The sequence below is a fragment of the Cyprinus carpio genome, chromosome B3, assembly GCF_018340385.1.
Source record: "Cyprinus carpio isolate SPL01 chromosome B3, ASM1834038v1, whole genome shotgun sequence".
NCBI classification, from domain to species: Eukaryota; Metazoa; Chordata; class Actinopteri; order Cypriniformes; family Cyprinidae; genus Cyprinus; species Cyprinus carpio.
This window is the reverse complement of record NC_056599.1, coordinates 46592129-46599540: the sequence shown is the minus strand read 5'-3', so window position 1 is coordinate 46599540 and position 7412 is coordinate 46592129. Positions and strand designations below refer to the sequence as shown.

General features: G+C 40.6%; 1 pseudogene; it reads left to right on the top strand.

Moving 5' to 3' along the window:
* Nucleotides 1-2511: 2511 nt before the first annotated feature.
* Nucleotides 2512-7291, top strand: LOC122136674 (annotated as a pseudogene).
* Nucleotides 7292-7412: the final 121 nt, after the last annotated feature.

Sequence of the window (7412 nt, the reverse complement as noted above, 5' to 3'; positions counted from 1 at the left end):
TGACGCTGCGGCCGGATGAGCCACGGTAAAAGGTTGAGTTGAAGCGGGAAGCCAGTGGGGCTTTGCTGCGGTGAGATCAGCGGCGCGGCCCAGGCTCGTTGGCAACCAGCCGCTGCGAGCCCGCGCTTAAGGATATATTGGCCGCCCTGTTGTTGTGGATTTAGGAGTGAGGTTTCACGGATTGCTGGGAGACTAATAACTTAGATCGTACAGATCCGCTTTGTTTACCTTCGCGAGGACGGAGCGTCGGAATTAATCGCCGTTTGCCCTCGGGATTACGTGCGGTCCACTTCCGATTGGAGGAATTGTAGGCACAGCCTAAAGATAAAAGGACACCGGGGGAAAAAATGGACGTGACGCCGGTAGATGCGAGGTTAAGCCTCGGCGTCGTGGGGAGCGTGTGGCTGGTCGAGCAGAGCAGCGGCTGAAATAGAGCTCGGAGCTCGCGGCGGTGTCTGGCAGAGAAGAAGTGATTCTGGGCCCGGCAGATTGGCCAGAGAACTGAAAAATCCCCAATATAGACCTCGTCTTCTAAATGAGAAACGCAGAGTCTGCCATATAATGGCAAAAGGTGCAAACCGAATGCTGATAACCCGTCAATGGGTAGAGGTAAGTCAGCGGTATTTATACTGTGGTATTGATTACTTGATTGTGGTCCACCGGTGTTGATTAGGCTAATTATCTGACGCGCTCCTCCCGAACCTTGTTAATAAAACATCATTTAAAAGTTGACATGTCAAGCTCTCTAAAGACATATCTCTCATGTTTGTATGTCAAGTATTATCTGAGTTACAGTTCATTTTAGTGACGGGATGAGGATTGAAGATCACAGAGACCGAAATGGCTGGAAGCACAACCTGTTTGTTTTCTTTATTTTACAAAAGCACAAAGTTTTGTTGTTATTATGAGTGTATACAAATAAAAGTAGACCCTTTACAGATTCAAATGATGTTTTGCTCTTATGGGAAGTCGTGGCCTAATGGTTAGAGAGTCGGACTCCCAATCGAAGGGTTGTGAGTTCAAATCTCGGGCCGGCAGGAATTGTGGGTGGGGGTAGTGCACGTACATTTCTCTCTCCACCTTCAATACCATGATTTAGGTGCCCTTGAGCAAGGCATCGAACCCCCAACTGCTCCCCGGGCGCCGCAGCATAAAAAATTGGCTGCCCACTGCTCCGGGTGTGTGTTCACAGTGTGTGTGTGTGTTCACTGCTCTGTGTGTGTGCACTTCGGATGGGTTAAATGCAGAGCGAGTTTTGTGTGTTTCTGAGTACGTATTTTGATTATTGTTAAGTATATTTGGCTTTATCTTTTTTCACTTTATCTGTACAATAAAAAATAACAGAGAAATTTAAGTTCCTTTAGGTGTTATCAGGAAGAAATGCCACAAAACGCGCTGGTGCTTTTGTTGACCCCAGAGGATTAATGCCAAAAATGCTTACATTCATGGTTCTTCTTGTTCGTTTGGGCAGCCATTGCCGCTGTAACTGGTGTATGCTGAGACAATTCTCATACCCCTTCGTTTGAAGGGTGGTCATGAATAATGTTTGTTTGAAGGGCTATCTGGCCCTTCCCCCTACCCCCTGTGCCTCCAACCAAAAGAGAACAGAGACACCCCAACCTCTTCATGTGAACGTGTGAAACAGAGGGGTAGGGGTAGAAATGGGATTGTTCCTAAGTGAGGGTGATTTTTTTTTTTTTTTAACCAAGCAAAGTCTCTGAGAACCACGTTGTGAGAGACACATTGTAGTTTTGGAAAATGATGGCGCTGGAGACTAAATAGTTCCTGATGGTTTCACACCTAATACTTTACCTTAATTCTTAATTATTTTGCGTTTAATGTGGCTTTTCTTCTCCACCTGTTTTTTCTGACTGTGCTGACCCAATGAGCATGTTGCTGTCCAATGGTCATGCCTTATCTTTGCAAATTCTAGTATTGCATCCTTCTCCTGGGAATTTAATAATTTTTGACTTTTCAGTCTGATTTAAATCTCTTTTTTTTGTCTCAATTGATCTGTAAAGGAAAACCTGTTTAAAAAGTATGCACACCTGAATATAAGGAATTTTTAACTTCCAGCCTTCATGGACAATTCTATATCACTTATAAATTATTTAATACAAAATTATAAGTAGTTATCAAGATTTATGTGGTTTGGAATTGGTAAAATGTGCTTGGGAAAAAAAATTGATCAGAATATCAATATGCCTAATAATTATGGACGTACTGTATTGCCACATACTGCTCTTTAGAACATCATGGCCTTATATGTGTTTTCAGTTATCTGATTATCCATAAAGGCAAAAACTACAAAGATAAAGTTTTAGAAATAATTTCAAATTTAAAAGAATAGCAGAGACCACACCAGAACTAACTGTAGCACTACAGAGAAACCCTATCATTGAGATCACTTCAAAACTGAGGTTCAGTGCATAATTAGTTCAGCAGCCTATTTTAGATTTATTCTGTTGTTTAACATCATAGTAAATAAAATGTTAATATCTTTTTCAGGGAAATCATATGGACATTGAAACAGCAGGAATCAGTTCAGATTAACACCTACAAAAGGAAAAGACGTAAAAATGGAGAAGTTATTCCGCAAACTCCATGTTGAAGTCAAGCACATCAATAAACTAAGAGCTGCAGATGTTCTTCAGATAACTGAAAATTCATTAGAGTCCCATGAGATTTATTCTGAAGAGGAGCTGATTCAGACTTTCATACAAAAACTACTGATGATGAACTACAGAGCAAGAAACATTATTAATAAAGAGTCTAATGGTGATGGATTAAAGAGCAAGAAACATTAGGTTTTTAATTTGAAGGGGTGAGTGATGTTTTTGATGATGTTTTTGGTATGATGTTTCCATCAGAAAAGGCATCAAGTCAGTCTGATCCTGTTCACCCAATGGATGTTCAGATGGCCGTGTTTCATTGTGCTGATAGTTTTCTGAAGCAGCTGATGGTGACTAAACTGTCCCAATGTCAGTACGCTCTGCCTCTGCTTGTTCCTGATCCATTCACTCAACAGATTGAGTTTCCTCTCTGGACATTCAGACAAATCAGCAAGAGCTGGAAGATGAGAAACACAGACAATGAAATCATCAGTCAAAACCAGCCGATCTACAAGGCACAAACTCCAATGGTGTGTTTCTTCAGGTTTGGCTCTGTGTCTTCATCCAAGTCTCAGCTGATGAACAGTCTGATCAATGAGAAACACAACACGTTCTTCCACAGGAACTGCCCAGGCAGCAGCAGAACCAGAGTCCTGATGGATGGAGTGGTGGAGATCGCCTGGTACTGTCCATCTGGAAAGGAAACGGATAAATTCACTGACTGTGTTGCATTCTGTAATCTACACGGTGATGCAGGAAAACATGAGAAACAGCTGCAGATCCTCACTGAAATGGCCTCAGTAAACGTTGTTCTTCTACCACGACTGGACAAGTATGACAGAAATGCATCAATAATTAAAAACCTCTACAAAGACAAAAAACTACTCATTTGTCTTTTTACTGAGGATAAATCTACTGTAATTGAGATGAAGAAAAGGAAATTCATAATTGGTCTGAAAGACAGAAATCAGTCAGATGTATCTGAAGAACTCAGAAGAGTTATAAATGATTGTCTCAAAGAATCGTCTTCCACTTTCAGACTTGAAGATGTGTCCAAACACTCAGATGTCAAAGTAGATGAGAAAGATGATGATGACTGCAGGAGAGGAAGAGAAGCAGCACAGCAGATGATGAGTTTACTGGAGAAGAAAGATCTTACAGAAATCAAAGAATCGTTTCTGCCTCATCAGGGGAAACTGTGGCATCAGTGGTGTCAGAACAACAAAGAACTACATCGACCTCAAGGAGAAAAGATTGAAATGGAAATAAGTAGAAAAAACACAGAAATCCGTCACCAGCAGCATGAATTTCACATCAGTGACTTCATAAAGTGCTTCATTAAAGAAATTAACTTATATGATCAACATCAGAAGGTGTTTTTTCTCAAATGGCTCAAAATTCTCCTGGATGAACATACATCAGCTGATCTTTCTGCTCTACACCACAAGTATGATGTAAAATGGTCAACAGTCTTACAACTGAAAGAGAAACATACGTTTCAGTATCTCAAAACTGAACTTGAGACAATATCTGAGGATCTTCAGGCTGCAGCATTAGGTTTGGAGCACATCATGAGGGAGATCGGTCAGATCTATGAATCATGTTTATCTGTGAAGAAGAACAAGAAAGACCTGCAGGTTCACTTCTCTTCTCTCCCGAGTCTTGCAGCAGAGATGATGATCTCTGGATCTCCACTGGAGCTGATGGATGGAGATGCTGCTCATGTTCCTGTGATCTGGATCTCTGCTGTTCTAGATCAGCTCGTCCAGAAACTGGGAGACCAGAGAGTCTTTTGTGCTGTCAGTTTTAGGGATCCAGAGCTCTGGGAAATCCACCATGCTGAACGCCATGTTTGGACTCCAGTTTGCCGTCAGTGCTGGCAGGTGCACCAGAGGAGCTTTCATGCAGCTAATCGGAGTCTCAGATGAGATGAAAACACAGATGAACTTTGACTATATTCTGGTTGTTGATACTGAGGGTCTTCATGCTCCAGAACTGGCTGGAAGATCAACAAGACGTCATGACAATGAACTGGCCACATTTGTTGTTGGTATTGGGAATCTAACACTGATCAACATCCTTGGAGAAAACCTTGCTGAGATGCAGGACATTCTTCAGATTGTTGTTCATGCCTTCATGAGGATGAAGAAGGTCAGACTAAATCCCAGCTGTGTGTTTGTGCATCAGAATATTTCAGATGTCACAGCTGGAGAGAAAAACATGGAGGGAAGGAGACGACTGCAGGAGAAACTGGATGAGATGACAAAACTCGCCGCTGAAGAGGAAGTCTGTGATGAAGAATGTTTCAGTGATGTCATTAAATTTGATGTTCAGAATGATGTGAAGTATTTTGCTCATCTCTGGGAGGGAAACCCACCCATGGCACCACCAAACCCAATTTATTGTGAAAACATTCAAGAACTAAAAAAAACTATTATATCTCATGCTTCAAAATCACATAGAATGAGTCTGACACACCTCAAAGATCATATTAAACATCTCTGGGAGGCTTTACTGAAGGAACAATTTGTCTTCAGTTTCGGAAACTCTCTGGAGACTGCAGCCTACAAGAAACTGCAGAATGAATACAGCAAGTGGTCCTTGAGTCTTCAAAAGGCCAGGAAGGTAATTGAGAACAAACTGCAAAACGAAATAAAAAATGAAGCAATTCATGAAGTTGAGGAAACTTATCTTCAAAGAGAACTGAGTAAGACAAGTAAAAAAGTGGAAAAATCAATGTCAGAATTCTTTGAGAAAGATGCATATGCAGAAATATTGATTCAGTGGAAACCATTATCTGAAACAAAAATCAAAGAGCTTCAGGAAAACATTGTGAGAGAAACAAAAGGGAAATTAAATGAGATTCTTCAACACCGAGACCTTAAGAAAAAGACTGAAGAGAGGAAACAACTTGAAAATACTCTCGTTGAAAAGAGCAAAGAACTTGCCTTAAAACTCAAAGACAAGGCAAATGATGAAGAAACACTGAAGAAGGAGTTTGACTTGATTTGGGAAAACAGTGTGAAGAAGATCATCACAGATACTGACATACTGAATGATGTGACACAGGTTCTCAGTTGCTGCAAACAGGGCAACAAGTACAACAATATTCTTGATTCAAATTACTCTGAATATGTCAGTTTCAGAAAGTCTACAGAAGGTCGCACTAAACAAGATGTAAAAGAGTCAACTCTTACTCCAGAAGATGAAGCCAAAATAAGATCAATTGTCAAATATGTTGTTCAGCAGACAGACACATTGATTCAGTCATTTAAGATTTCAGAGAAGGGCTACAACATCAGCTGCATTCAACAACTCACAGATTACATCAAGAAGAGTGTAATAGAATATCAGAAAAAATGTGAGAAATTTGAACTTCAGGAAGAATTCTTTGTGGATTTGGTTTATTTCATCTGTAACAGAGCAAAAGTGTTTTTTATTGACCAACACAGACTGTTCAAGGAAGCCAATGATCCCGATCTCTATACTAAGAAGAAGAGAGAAGAGTACTATAGTATCTTCCAGAAACACTGTAATGGAGCAACACTGACTGCCATTTTTGGTGAGATCATCTGTGAGAAACTTAAAGAGCCCATTGAGCAGAGTGTCTACAAGAACACCGCTAGAGATCTGACAGAAGAAATTAGATCAAACTGTGAATCACTGAATGGAAGCAGATCAAATCTGGAGAAACACATCCTGAAGACACTGGCAGAAGAGGAGGATTTTGACAAATACATGAGCTACATTCATAATCCCAGAGATCACTTCAACAGTTTCATCAGAGATGAAGTCAGTCAGTACATCACTGATCAGTTCAGTGTCAGTGTTTTACCCAAGATGGAAGAGAACATTAAATGCCTGCAGCAGAAGATCATGAAAGCAGCACATGATTCTACTGAACATGTTCAAGTCAACAGTCGAGATGTTGGTTTGTGGTTGAAGAGTTTCACACAGCAGCTCTCAGATGAGCCGATCTTCTCTGAAAAAGACCTGAGTGAAGTGAAACATGATGATGTTGATTTCAAACTCTTGGAAGATGTGATAAAACAAAAACTTTCTGCTCTAATGTCTGAGATTAGCAGTAGATTCAACACAAACACATTTCCAGTAAAGCTGGACTATAAATTCAGACCAGATGAGCTTCTGATTGATCCCCTCTGTCAGTGCTGTTGGGTTCAGTGTCCGTTCTGTGGAGCCACCTGCACCAATGACACAGAAAACCACGATGGAGATCACAGTGTTCCTTTACACAGAGTGACTGGAATTGATGGACAGCATTACAAAAACACAAGGAATCTCTGTGCTAATGATTGCACAGATTTAGTGGCAAGTGATCTTAAAGTTCACACACCCAATGGATGGTTCAGTTTAAGAGATTACAGAAGAGCAGGAGGAGTTTATGCAGACTGGAGCATCACCCCTGACCTCTCTGATCAGCCCTACTGGAAGTGGTTTGTGTGCAGATTCCAAGAAGATCTGGAAAAATACCACAATAAAACATTTGATGGACAGGGACGGATCCCATATGAATGGAGAACACACTCAAAACAGTATGCTATTGACAGTTTACATAAACTTTATCTGGGCAGTGGACAGAGAACAGAGACTCTCAGATTCACCTCAGATCACAATCAAAGATGACTTTCTATTGCATTCTCAGATGAGCAAAGCTCATACACCAGAATATAGGAAGTAAAAAAAAAAAAAGATTCAGTACTGTGAAATTATTAAAACAACATATATCTCTGAACACAAGCCTAATTAATAAAACGAAACATATTTATAATCCAAACTGCC